At 38.6% G+C, this 14,104-nt stretch overlaps 1 long non-coding RNA gene across 1 annotated transcript in view; it reads left to right on the forward strand.

The window, feature by feature from the left end:
* LOC107132664 (uncharacterized) overlaps positions 1-14,104 on the forward strand; it is a 400,010-nt gene that overhangs the window by 177,053 nt on the left and 208,853 nt on the right. The gene's annotated exons all lie outside the window — the stretch shown is intronic.

Consider the following 14,104-nt stretch of genomic DNA (forward strand, 5'->3'; position numbering starts at 1 on the left):
TATCTCAGTCTCATTTTATTTTATATCCTATCCCCTTGCTTACCCTGTGCTTTGATGTTTGAATAGGACATCAACTGACTTTAATGACTAGTCTTACATAGTTGTGTTCTTTTCTCCCTTGTTTAATTTTAAAGGACTGTCCCCATTCTTAAAACAAAATGTCACAAAGATGTGACAGTTTCTGGGCATCGCAACTGTCCATATCTTACCAAATCGGGCTCTGATTCTATGTAGATTGTTCTGAGACCGTAGGTTAACTAGGAGGATTTTGCAGCCTTTAAGATGATGTTTGGCTTTTGCTTAACATTTTACATGGTACCTAAAGTGCCCTTAAATTTAGAGAATGAAATTTTGAGTCACTAGCCCAGTGATTAAGAGCTTTATAAAATGTCATATTTTATGGATAGATATGAATAATTGCAGTTTCTTATTTACAGTGACCTCAATGATTTCCCTCAGTGGTGGGGCAATTAGCTCTTTAAAGTTCAAAGCTAACTTAGATGGTGAGATACTGGGTCACGTGTGTGAGTGGAGTTTTCATCTGATGGGAAGCTTTATGAGAGAGCTTTGGGGTTAGACTGACTAGTTTGGTGTTGACTCTTGGTTTTGCCATTTGCAAGCTGTGTGGAAGTGCTGGCAAAAGATTTGACTTTCGCGTCAAAAGCAGAAAGGTAATAATAATAAAAGTACTTCCCTCTTAAGGTTGTTGGGTTTCCCTGGTGGCTCAGATGGTAAAGAATCTGCCCGCAATGCAGGAGACCCAGGTTCTATCCATGGATTGGTAAGATCCCCTGGAGAAGGGAATGGCAAACTGTTCCATTGTTCTTGCCTGGAGAATTCCATGGACAGAGGAGCCTGGTGGACTACAGTCCATGGGGGTCGCAAAGAGTCAGATACGACTGAGTGACTAACACTTTCACTTTCACACTTTCATAAGGTTGTTATGAGCTTGAAATGGTATACTTAGCTTAAAGCGCTCAATTAGCACTCAGTAAAGGTCAGATATTACTCTCTGTCTATGAAGTAGCTCTACTTTTCTTTTTTCTTTGGCATTGGTATGCCGTTGGCCAGGAATTATGGGAGGGACCCTGAGGACTATTTCAGTATCTACTCCTCAGGATTCCCCCTTTCTTCCCCTTCTCTTCTTTCCTCCTTTCCAGACTGGCAGTGCTGGGGAAGGCATCTTCCTAATTTGTTGCCCCTTTCATTTTCGGAGTTTTGATATTACTTCCTAAGAGAAAGCAGAGTTTAACAACCACGGTGAAATGACAAAGCTTAAATTCAACAGCGTTCTTACAACCTTGATCCCTGGCATGATATTTGCCTCCCTCACAGAGATATCGCCTCTCATTTAAACTATTTAATGGCAAAAGCACCTGCTTTCTCCTTTCTCCATGAGTGCCCCCTCTTCCAGAAAGATGAGTACAGAGGGTGGTGGGCTTTATCTGAGGTGAGATTCATTACTCTGTTTTATGTAGGAATAGTGCCGTGGGGGAATTCTTTGCAAACCCAGCACAAAGTCTATTATGTAATTAATTTATCAAATTCAAAAAGTACGTCTGGTTGCTTAGTATGGGATTTTTGATTTTATTTAAAAAATGTGTCACTGCAATTTGGTGGGGAGTCTGTACTGAGAAAGTCTGTGAAATTTATCTCTTGTAAGGATATTGTTGAAGATAGTTTTCATTCTTTGTTGTCCTCTTTTGGAAGACTCTTGAAAAAAAATTCCTGTTTTGTTTTAGTCTCAGCTAATTATTGATTTATTTTCCTAAGTAATTGTTCTATCTTAGGAATCATACTGTATAAAACTGATGAAGCTCATCTTTTCTGACATTTTGCCCCTTTAAAATTAATCCCATCGTTTTTACTGTCTTTTTGTGTTCACATTTTGATTTAGTGACTTTGTATTTCAAATATCTTTGTAAGCTACCTTAAATGTTTCCTGAAACCAAGGTAGTATATAAAAGCTGTCATGTTTATAGGTATTCAAATTATGGTATTCTAAACATCTTTCATCTCCTCAGAATTACAGTAATCATTTGTTCATTTCTTTGTGTCGCAAATCATGCAAAACACGCTGTAAATTATCTCTCTGAATCCCCAAGACAGCATTACACAGAGGATTTTTTTTTTTTCTTTCTTTTTATAGGTGGGAAAACTAAAGTGTAGAGAGGTTAGGGTCATAAAATTAGTAAATTAAGAAGCCAGATTTTGAACTTAGCCAGACTGAAACTTGAACCCTAGTTTTTACTATTTTTAATTACTTGAAAAAGATGAGTTGGTCTTCCATGTTTTCATTGGCAATGACATTTGAACAATTCAATGTCCTGGGCCTTTAAAATATGTTGAAATAATTTAGCAATGTTATCAAATGTCAAATTACAAGTTAAAGAGGGCATAATAGACATTTTTGGACTTCCCAGATGGTGCTAGTGGTAAAGAACCCGCCTACCAATGTAGGAGACTTAAGGGACATGAGTTCGATCTCTGGGTCAGGAAGATCCCCTGGAGAAGGAAATGGCAACTCACTCCAGTATTCTTACCTGGGAAATCCCATGGACAGAGGAGCCTGGTGGGCTACGATCCATGGGGTCACAAAGAGTCAGACGTGACTGAAGAGACTTAACACTCACACAATAGACATTTTTGTTTGTAGTCACGTCCAAGATTATTTTATTGAGCTTCTTTAAAATTTGTAGATGGTGGTAGGTCACTAGAGATCATTAGATACGTTACTACAGATTATGTTTTCTTATGAGACTGTGAAATTCAATAATTGCTCACATGAAGACAGGTACTCTTAGGGATCAACCTTCATTGTTGTTGTTTTAAAAGTAAACTGTAATATCATCTGAAAATGAGCTAATGTACTTGAGGTTACCACTTGCAGAGCTGGAAAGCTGGAGTGATTTATCTCAGCCACACCTCTGTGTTGTACTGATGAACTGCAAAGAAGAGAAAGGAAGGACTGTTTTCTTTGGCCCTTGATTGAGAAGCTCAAAGCTCTGTTTTCTTTATTTCTGAGTACCCTTTATGGTCTTACTCCAGAATATTAAATGACAAGAAGAAGGTTCCCTGCCCCCACCTCTTCTCAATTCCTTTTATTTATTTTTTATTTTTTTCCTAACAGTTTTGGAAAGCATCCTCCTTCCAGGCATTTAAAAGCTTTTTTGGCATCTTATGCTGCCAGTGTTAACACTGGCAGTTGGTACAATTTACAATAGTGCATTAAATAGAAATCTCATTTTTACATCACTTGCTTAAAGTTGATTTGTGATACACCTTTACTGGTAATGATAGATATGTATGATGAATTATTGCATGTTTAGTCCATGCACTTAAACTACATGGAGGTAAGTGATTACACGTTTATTTCAGAAGTATTAATGCATTTCTACAGCTTAATTTTTGTCATGTCTCTGTCAGCTTTGCAAAAGGCCATGATCAGTTTTTATGTCCTTGAGTTAGGTCATTTCCGTTCTGGGAAAGAGACACTGAGCAATTAGAATAAATGATTTTAAGCCCTTTTTAGAATTTTAAATTAACTTCTGACACAAACCTTTCTCATCTGGGTGACTTCTAGGCCTTGAGAGTTTTTGTGGCATGCCTTATTGTCTTTGTGAGATTAGAACATTGTTTATAGGATATGTGAGTGTGTAGCAGTTTATTTCAAATGTTTTGGGGCCCCTTGAGGAGGACAGAAAAGCATAATATTTTCTAAGCTTTTTCTGGTGTGTCTCTTTTTTTGAATGAGAGCATGTGTTTTGGTTTCAGCTGCACCCGTATTTGATTTTAGTCTAGCTGATGTTTCCTTCACCCTGGCCTCTGCAGAGTTCTATTTTCCTTAGAGCACTCACCTTCAGTGAGTCTAACTTTTCTCTTTGAATCCTTAGTCCTCTAGAGACTTTCTGGCTTCTGGTTTATTTTTTATTGTTGTTTTAGGGTCTCTGCCTTTACCAGATTTGATCTTTCCCCCGATTTGACCTTGCTTTTTAAAATAGAAGTTGAAAGTGATACTGTCCTCCAGTCTTTCTTAACTTGAGCTAACTTTATGTGAGAGAACTAAGCTCTACTGAAATTGATTTGAGTGGTCGTTTTTTCAAGTCTCCCAAGAGACTGAATGCATTAGGAGGGAATTCATTCCTTTCATCCAATGGATGCCTTTGGGCATGAGGACTTAATTCCCTTGAAGAACCCCAATTTAGGACAGTAAGACTATGGTTTTTCCAGTGGTCATGTATGGATGTGAGAGTTGGACTGTGAAGAAAGCTGAGCGCCGAAGAATTGATGCTTTTGAACTGTGGTGTTGGAGAAGACTCTTGAGAGTCCCTTGGACTGCACGGAGATCCAACTGGTCCATCCTAAAGGAGATCAGTCCTGAATATTCATTGGAAGGACTGATGTTGAAGCTGAAACTCCAATACTTTGGCCATGTGATGCGAAGAACTGACTCATTTGAAAAGACCCTGATGCTGGGAAAGATTGAAGGCGGGAGGAGAAGCAGACGACAGAGGATGAAATGGTTGGATGGCATCACCGACTCAATGGACATGAGTTAGAGTAAACTCTGGAAGTTGATGATGGACAGGGAGGCGTGGTGTGCTGCTGTTCATGTGGTCGCAAAGTTTCAGACACAACTGAGTGACTGAACTGAACTGAACTGAAAGAAAATCAAAGTTCCCGTTTGTTAAAAATGCACCAGTGGGTCCTCTTAACACTGAGGATGATTCAAACCTCTGCAGTGCTGGGGGATGCTAATCCCTCACCCTATGCCACCCACTATCCACTGGCTCCAGCCACACTCCTTGCCTGTGTTTTGGGTCCCAAGCTTCCTCCTGCCTTAGGGCTTTTATTCTTGCCTCCTGCACACATCTTTTCCCTTCTTATCCTGTCCCTGGTTTCTCATTCTTCCATATTGATTAAAATATCCCTCTTTGGGGATATCGTCCTGTTCCATTCTACGGAAAATTGTCCCCATTTAGTACGTTGCTTTATTTCTTTCACAGCACTTATCAAGATCTAGAATTTATGTTCTTATTTCTGAACGTGTGGCTTTTTCACAACTGCTGTAGTCCCATTGCCATTGTTTAGTAAGCAGTCCATAAATACTGGTTGAGTGAAAGAATTCTTTATTCAGATGTTTGCTTTCCTTACAGGTAAGAGAGTCCTTGAGACTTGATATCTTGTATTTTGACTTTCACATGCCTCTTTTCTGTTCCTCTCATCAAGTGAACCTCCTACTAATCGATTCATTGCCCACTCCAGTGCGGGGTGGGCAGCAACCCCTCTAGTCATCAAAAAGACCCAGCCATGGCTGAGTCCCACCCAGTAGGGGCACAGATTGGGCTGAAACTGGGCCTCACTTTTTAAAAAATTTATTTTATTGAAGTATAGTTAATTTACAATCTTGCATTAATTTCTACTGTACAGTAAAATGTTTGCTATATATATGTATATATGTATGTGTGTATGAATATTTATGTTCCTTTTCATATTATTTTCCATTATGGTTTATCACAAGATATTGAACATAGTTCCCTGTGCTGTAAAGTAGGACCTTGTTTTTATTCATTCTATGTATAATAGTTTGCATCTGCTAATCCCCAAATCCCAATAAATCTTTATGTTTCTGTGGTATCACTTTTAATAGTTCCTCTTTCATTTTTAAAAAATTTTATTTATTGAGTTTTCTTTTTCTTTTTTCTTGGCAAGTCTAGCTAAAGGTTTATCTATTTTGTTTATCTTTTAAGAAGTTAAGCATTACATAAGTCTTGATATGTTGTGTTTACATTTTCATTTTTCCCAAGATTTAAAAAAAAAAATCTCTCTTTTGATTTCTTTACCCACTGGTTATTCAATAGCATGTTGTTTAATCTTCACGTATTTGTGAATTTTCTAGTTTTCTTTTTTTGTGATTGATTTCTAGTTTCATACTAGTGTGATTGGAAAGAGTCACTTAAATTTATTAAAACTTGTTTATTAAAGCTTAACTAAATTTATTAATAAATTAATTTATTAAGGCCTAACATACGATGTCTCCTGGAGAACGTTTCATGTGTACTTGAGAATAATATGTTTTCTGCTGTTGTTGGGTGCTATGTTCTATAGATGAATGTTAGGTCCGTCTAGTCTAACACACAGTTTAAATACAGTGTTTGCTGGTTGATACTTCTGTCTATCCAGAATGTCTCTCCAATGTTAAAGTGAATTACGGATGTCTCCTACTATTGTTATACCACTGTCTGTTCCTCCTTTCAGATCTGTTAATATTTGCTTTGAATATTTAGATCACCTCCATGGTGGCTCAAATGGTAAAAAATTTGCCTGCGATGCTGGAGACCCAGATTCAATCCCTGGGCCAGGAAGATTGCCTGGAGAAGGCAATAGCAATCCACTCCAGTATTCTTGCCTGGGAAATTCCTTGGACAGAAGAGCCTGGCGGGTGACAGTCCTTGGGGTTGCAAAGAGTCAGACACGACTGGGTGATTAACACTTTTGTATATTTAGGTCCTCCAATGTTAGATGCATAAATATATATGAATGCTTTATACTTTTGATGAATAAATTCTTTTATAATTACATAATGACTTTTTTGTGTGTCTAGACTTTGACTTAAAGTCTAATTTTTCAATTATATCACTTTAAACCTGAAAGCTGAGATAGGTCTCTGGTAGACAGCAAATCACTGAATCTTGTATGTTTAGCCATTCAGTCATTCTTTTTGACTGGAAAATTTAGTTGCTTTACATTTAAAATAGTTATTTATAAGTATGAACTTACTCTTCCAATTTTGTTCACTATTTTCTGCCTGTTTTATAATTCTCTGCCTCTTCCTCTTTTATTCTCTTCCTTTGTGATTTGACTTTTTTTGTAGTGGTGTACTTTGATTCCTTTCTTCTTTTATGTATCTGCTATAGGTTTTTACTTTGTGCTTACCATGGGGCTTATATAAAAAAACATATTAATAACAGTCTGTTTGAAGCTAACAACACCCTAATTTCAAATGCACTCAATAACTCTAAATTGTTATCCCCCCCTCATTTAATGATTTTCACTAACAAATACTGCAGTTGTAAATATTTTCAATACTTTTGTATTTTAACTTTATAATAGAACTGTATTACCACAACTATTACAATATTAGACTGTTCTGAATTTAACTATATATATCTTTACCAGTGAGTTTTATGCTTTCATATGTTTTCCTGTTACTAGTTAGCATCTTTCTAATACAGCTTTGGTTTTATCTTTATTTATATTTTCATTTTGATGGCATTCTAAAAGAAATTTTACTTGAGCATATTTTGGATGACCTGGAAACCTACTTTGTAGCAGTGGACTGTAGCAGCCTTGCAGTATGCTCATTTGCATTTCTGTTTGTGATTAATCTATACCAAGCGAAGGCCAACTAATATGAGTTCCACTGAAAAAGAGAAGTTTTGCAATAGTTTAAATAGAGTTGTGTTCCTTGACCTTTGTTTCCAAATACGTATGCCTACATTACTCCTGTGTGTGATAAGCTGTCACAGAATGTTGATGTTCTCAAGGTTGCAGTGGCAGTCCTCAGGGACCCCTGGAAAAGCACAGTGGGGAGGTGGGGTGAGCAGAACTCTACTCTTTCTCCCCTGTATCCACCCCTCTTATCCCCTCGTGCTTGCATGCCTGCTCAGTCACTTTAGTCTTTGCGACCCCAAGGGCTGTAGACTGCCAGGCTCCTATGTCCATGGAATTTCCCAGACAAGAATACTGAAGTGGGTTGCCATTTCCTCCTTCAGGGGATCTTCCTGACCTGGGGATCAAACCCGTGTCTCCTGCACTGGCAGGTGGATTCTTCACTACTGGGTCACCTGGAAAGCCCTCCTACTCCCTCCTATTTCCTCCTCAGCAAAGTGACTTTCTTTTTCTATTTTGTATATCAGTCTTGTTTATGACAAGTCTGTTGACCAATGGTTTCATGCTCTCAAAACAAGTTTTTTTTAAAACCACTGGCCTAGACCATTGCAGCTTCAGGAGAGAATTTAAAATATTATAGGAATTTGTAATAAAAAACAATTGGCTAAAATTTGACTATAACCTTATTTTCAGAAGCAAAATATGGGAAACTCAGAAGTATAAACGCAAGTAATTTTCCATTTAAAACAAAACAGAACACATTTCAGTAACATGAAACATTGGAGTGGGATACTTCATGTCTGTCATGTGAAAGAGAATTTCATAGACACCTTCAGGACCCCTCAGTGAATCAGAGGCAGAGCCAAGACTAGAACAGACTAGTCCTGCTCTAGCACTTTTCCCATTTTTCTGCCTCTTTCTCACACTCTTATCTCTCAAAACTACGTCACTTAAAAGTTCTAGGGAAAATTAAGCTTTTCTCATGAGGGTTTTGAGGCATAAGGACTGAAAGTGTCCTTTGAACAAGAGAGAATACATTTGTAAATCTCTTAAGTTTCTTTTTGTCTGGTGACAGCTTGTTCTTTTCTATCCTTCCTTCTCTTTGCTGCAGCAAATGCCTTAGTACATATAAGGCTTTGGAGTATAGCCCGCCAGGCTCCTCTGTCCATGGAATTTTTAAGGCAAGAATACTGGAGTGGGTGGCCATTCCCTTCTCCAGGGGATCTTCCTGACCCAGGGACTGAATCCAAGTCTCCAAAATTTCAGGCAGGTTCTTTACCATCTAAGCCACCAGGAAGCCCGTTTAGGTATAAGTAAGGGTTTTAAAACATTTTCTGTTCATTTGTGAGATCTTTTGGAGTTAAGATGTATAGGCATGGTTGAAAAAGAAAGCACTATAATTTTACTGCCCCTGGGGCCTGATTCTTGCCTGTCAGCTTCTTAGTATCTTGGATGCTCTAATCTGAAATACACTGATGTTCTTATTTGGTATGAAGACTGCTCTTTACCCTGCCCCTTGTAGCATGTCGTCTTTAGTCCACTTGTCTAGAAAACTGAAGTCCAATGGGTAGGCTTCAAGCTTACTCATAAAATTCGCATTCTGGGGGTTTACTATGACTGGGACATGTTTTTCTTCTATTTGCAAGATTGATGCTAACCAAGTTGGCTATAAAACTGTAGTGTTACTTCTATTTATTTTTTTAGTCTACAGAAAGTCTAGAAGTTCCTCCTTTTAATGTTCGTATCTTCAAATTTCAGATTAGCTATTTTTGTATTAACATTTGCATTATTCTCCTTACTTTATCAGGTAGCTCAGCTGGTAAAGAATCCACCTGCAATGCAGGAGACCCTGGTTTGATTCCTGGGACAGAAAGTTCCCCTGGAGAAGGGATAGGCTACCCATTCCAGTATTCTTGGGCTTCCCCGGTGGCTCAGACAGTAAAGAATCTGCCTGCAATGACCTGGGTTTGATCCCTGAGTTGGGAAAAGGGCATGACAACCCACTCCAGTGTTCTCGCCTGGAGAATTCTCGGGGACAGAGGAGGCTGGCAGGCTACAGTCTATCGGGTTGCAAAGAGTTAGACATGACTGAGCGACTAAGCATAGCCTATTTTTCTATTGAACATTTTCATTATTCTCTTTATTTCTAAGTAATTTCCTTTCTCTTTCCCTCTCTTCTTCCCTCCCCTCCCTCCTTAAAACACAATTATTGACACTGCTCTGTGTCAAAGAGTATATGATTATAACTGTAGCCAGAAGTTTAATGATTAGATCGAGTAGCTCCAGATGCTGTCTTTCATCTGTGTCGCTGAGTGAAGTTTTGACTGTGTTGAGTACGGAGGAAATGGAGCCCTTGGTTCTCAAATATTCTGCTGGCTTTTCTCTTTTCTGGTTTCCCCCCCTCTAGATTTACCCCATTGTGCTTGTGTTTATTCATTATGCCCTGTGACTCTTGCTGATTGCACTTCTGATTTCAAAGATTACCCATGTTTGTCGATGTCTCCTGGATTGAATTTATTGTTTTTGGTTTTCTGCTCCATGGTTTCCTACTTACATACACTGGACTTCATTTTATTTTTGAAAATGCTGTTTCTCTGAATCATCCCAGCCAATCGGAACCCTTCTCCAACTCCTAGAAGCTTAACAATTGTACCCCAGTGAAGACAAATACCGACTGACTGTGCTCCTTTCTCTCATGTAGGTCACTGATAAAAATTAATAATTTGGTGCTTTTTCTCTTGATGTAGAAAGTAGGTTACTGTGGGCCCATAGAAAACATCTTATTTTACTGTGTTACAATGTTGCTTGTGATCATGCGAGTTGTTCTGGCATTCATTTACATCTTTATATTCCTGTCACAAGTAACATAAGACAATCATGCTCGATGTTTTGTTTTATTTTAGAATATGTGTGTAAGAGTAACAAGATTAAATCTAAAGCTCCATCTGACTCTTTTGTTGGTAGCATGTTATCAGCTAGGTGTGCAGTTTGCCAAAAATATTTCAACATAAAGGCACATTCAGAGGGTTTTTAAAAATAGTTTCACACCATGCATACTATACTGTGGTTTTCTTTTACCATTTAAAATAACATTATTGTATTTCTCCAGATTAATAGATCTGCATTATGCTTTCTCTATAGCTGCATAATGTTCTATAATACAGATATACTATAATTTATAGCCATTACCCTATTAATATACCTTAAGATTATTTCTAATTTTTTTGCCACTCACTAAAAATATTGTGTAACAACAATAAAATGTTACAGTGATAACCCTTATGCATACATATGTTTTTATTATGGTGCTTTTACTGCTATAGGATAGATTCCCCAAAGTATAGTTGGTAAGTCAAGGTATATATGTTTCTTACTGCAATAAATATTGCCACAGTACTTTGCAAAAGGCTGTAGCAGTTCATGCTTCCATCAGTGATGTAGGAGTGTCCATTTTTCTGTGTCTTTCTGAACACTGGATATTTTTACTCTCTTAAACATAGGCCAAAAACTGATGGTTTAGAAATAATATGTTTTATTTTCTGTTTCCCACCGTCCACTGATAAGGTCAATGTTTTTTGTGTCTTTTTTTTGTTTTTTGTTTGTTTGTTTAAGTTTTATGGCCATTTGGCTTTCCTATGAGTATCCTGTGCATAACCTCTGCTCAGTCTTATTTTGAGTTGTTTATTTTCTTGTCAATTTGTAGTTCTTTATATTTTAGAACTAGTAATCTTGTATTTGTAAGTTTTTAAAAATAAACTTTTAATTTTAGGACAGTGTTAGATTTGGAGAACAATTGTGAAGATAATCTAGAGAGTCTCTGTGTTTCCCTCATCCTCCCTGCCCCTAGTTCCTGTATCGGTAACATCTTAACATTTCCCACAATTAATGAGCCTACGAAATACATATTAATAACATCTTAATGCTTATCACAGTCAGTGAACCCATAAAATACATCATTATTAAATAAATCTCATACTTTATTCAAGTTGTTGTTGTCGTTCAGTCGCTAAGTCACATCTGACTCTGTGGCTCCATGAACTACAGCGCACCAGACTTGCTTGTCCTTCACCGTCTCCCGGAGTTTGCTCAAACTCATGTCCATAAAGTTGCTGCTGAATGCCATCCAACCATTTCATCCTCTTTTGCCCCCTTCTCCTCCTACCCTTAATCTTTAGCAGTATCAGGGTCTTTTCCAAGGAGTTGGTTCTTTGATTCAAGTGGCTAAAGTATTGGAGCTTCAGCTTCTTCATCAGTCCTTCCAATGAATATTCAGGGTTCATTTCCTTTAGGATTGACTGGTTTGATCTCCTTGCTGTCCAAATAGCCTTAGTTATTTTCCCTAATATTTTTTTTTCTGTTCTGGGATACCATCCAGGGGACCACATTGCTTTAAATTGTCATATTTCTTTAGGTTTCTCTGTGCTGTGAAAGTTTCTCAAAATTTCCTAGTTTTTGATAACCTTTTCAGTTTTAAGGAGTACCATGCAGCTGTTTGTCAAATGCCTCCACAGTTGAGATTTGTGTCTGTTTTTCTCGTGATTGGACTGAGTTTATGGGTGTTTGGAAGCAGGATCACAGAAGTGAAATGCCATTGACATTGAATCACATCAAGCGTACATGCCATCAACATGAGTTATCTTTGTTGGTGATCACCTTGATTGCTTGGCTGATGCAGTGTTTGCTGTGTTTCCTCATTGTCCAGGTATTCTTCCCTGGCCTCCCCGCTTTCTGTGCTAACTGCACTCTGGGAAGAAGTTACTATGTGCAGTCCAAACATGTAAGGAATGGGGAGTCATGTCAACCTCCTTCGAGGGTGCAGTATTTACGTAAATTATTTGTAATTCTGCAAGGGAGATTTGAATCTTTCTCCCTACTTTTTTTATTTGTTAATACTCCTATCATTGTTTGTTTGTTTTAGCAAGAGTACTTCCTTACAGTTTCTGCAAGATCCTCCAGGCTCATCTACTATATTTCCTGCTGCGGTCCTAGAATCAGCCACTTCTCCAAGGGACCATGATTCCTTTACTATACAATATTATAAAATAATCTGGCTCTACCTAAGATGACAAATTCAGCAGACAAGGCAAGGAAATGTATGTGTATACATTTCTATACAAATGAATATATCCTTCTATATGTAACTTTCTGTATCTATATTACACTAATAAGTTCATACTGATATCTCTCAGTTCAGTTCAGTTCAGTTGCTCAGTCATGTCCGACTCTTTGCGACCCCATGAATTCCAGCACGCCAGGCCACCCTGTCCATCACCAACTCCCGGAGTTCACTCAGACTCACGTCCATCGAGTCGGTGATGCCATCCAGCCATCTCATCCTCTGTCGTCCCCTTCTCCTCCTGCCCCCAATCCCTCCCAGCATCAGAGTCTTTGCCAATGAGTCAACTCTTTGCATGAGGTGGCCAAAGTACTGGAGTTTCAGCTTTAGCATCATTTCTTCCAAAGAAATCCCAGGGCTGATCTCCTTCAGAATGGACTGGTTGGATCTCCTTGCAGTCCAAGGGACTCTCAAGAGTCTTCTCCAACACCACAGTTCAAAAGCATCAACTTTTTGGCACTCAGCCTTCTTCACAGTCCAACTCTCACATCCATACATGACCACAGGAAAAACCATAGCCTTGACTAGACGGACCTTTGTTGGCAAAGTAATGTCTCTGCTTTTTAATATGCCATTGAAAGTTGGTCATAACTTTTCTTCCAAGGAGCAAATGTCTTTTAATTTCATGGCTGCAGTCACCATCTGCAGTGATTTTGGAGCCCAAAAAAATAAAGTCTGACACTGTTTCCACTGTTTCCCCATCTATTTCCCATGAAGTAATGGGACCAGATGCCATGATCTTCGTTTTCTGAATGTTGAGTTTTAAGCCAACTTTTTCACTCTCCTCTTTCACTTTCATCAAGAGGCTTTTGAGTTCCTCTTCACTTTCTGCCATAAGGGTGGTGTCATCTGCATATCTGAGGTTATTGATATTTCTCCTGGCAATCCTGATTCCAACTTGTGCTTCTTCCAGCCCAGAGTTTCTCATGATGTACTCTGCATATAAGTTAAATAAGCAGGGTGACAATATACAGCCTTGACATACTCCTTTTCCTATTTGGAACCAGTCTGTTGTTCCATGTCTAGTTCTAACTGTTGCTTCCTGACCTGCATACAAATTTCTCAAGAGGCAGGTCAGGTGGTCTGGTATTCCCATCTCTTTCAGAATTTTCTACAGTTTATTGTGATCCACACAGTCAAAGGCTTTGGCATAGTCAATAAAGCAGAAATAGATGTTTTTCTGGAACTTTCTTGCTTTTTCGATGATCCAGCAGATGTTGGCAATTTGATCTCTGGTTCCTCTGCCTTTTCTAAAACCAGCTTGAACATCTGGAAGTTCACGGTTCACGTATTGCTGAAGCCTGGCTTGGAGAATTTTGAGCATTACTAGCGTGTGCTGCTGCTGCTGCTAAGTCGCTTCAGTCGTGTCCGACTCTGTGCAACTCCATAGACGGCAGCCCACCAGGCTTCCTCATCCCTGGGATTCTCCAGGCAAGAACACTGGCATGTGAGATGATTGCAATTGTGCGATAGTTTGAGCATTCTTTGGTATTGCCTTTCTTGGGATTGGAATGAAAACTGACCTTTTCCAGTCCTGTGGCCACTGCTCAGTTTTCCAAATTTGCTGGCATGTTGAATGCAGCACTTTCACAGCAT

Source organism: Bos taurus, chromosome 7 (genome assembly GCF_002263795.3).
Source record: "Bos taurus isolate L1 Dominette 01449 registration number 42190680 breed Hereford chromosome 7, ARS-UCD2.0, whole genome shotgun sequence".
In the NCBI taxonomy this organism is placed as follows: Eukaryota; Metazoa; Chordata; class Mammalia; order Artiodactyla; family Bovidae; genus Bos; species Bos taurus.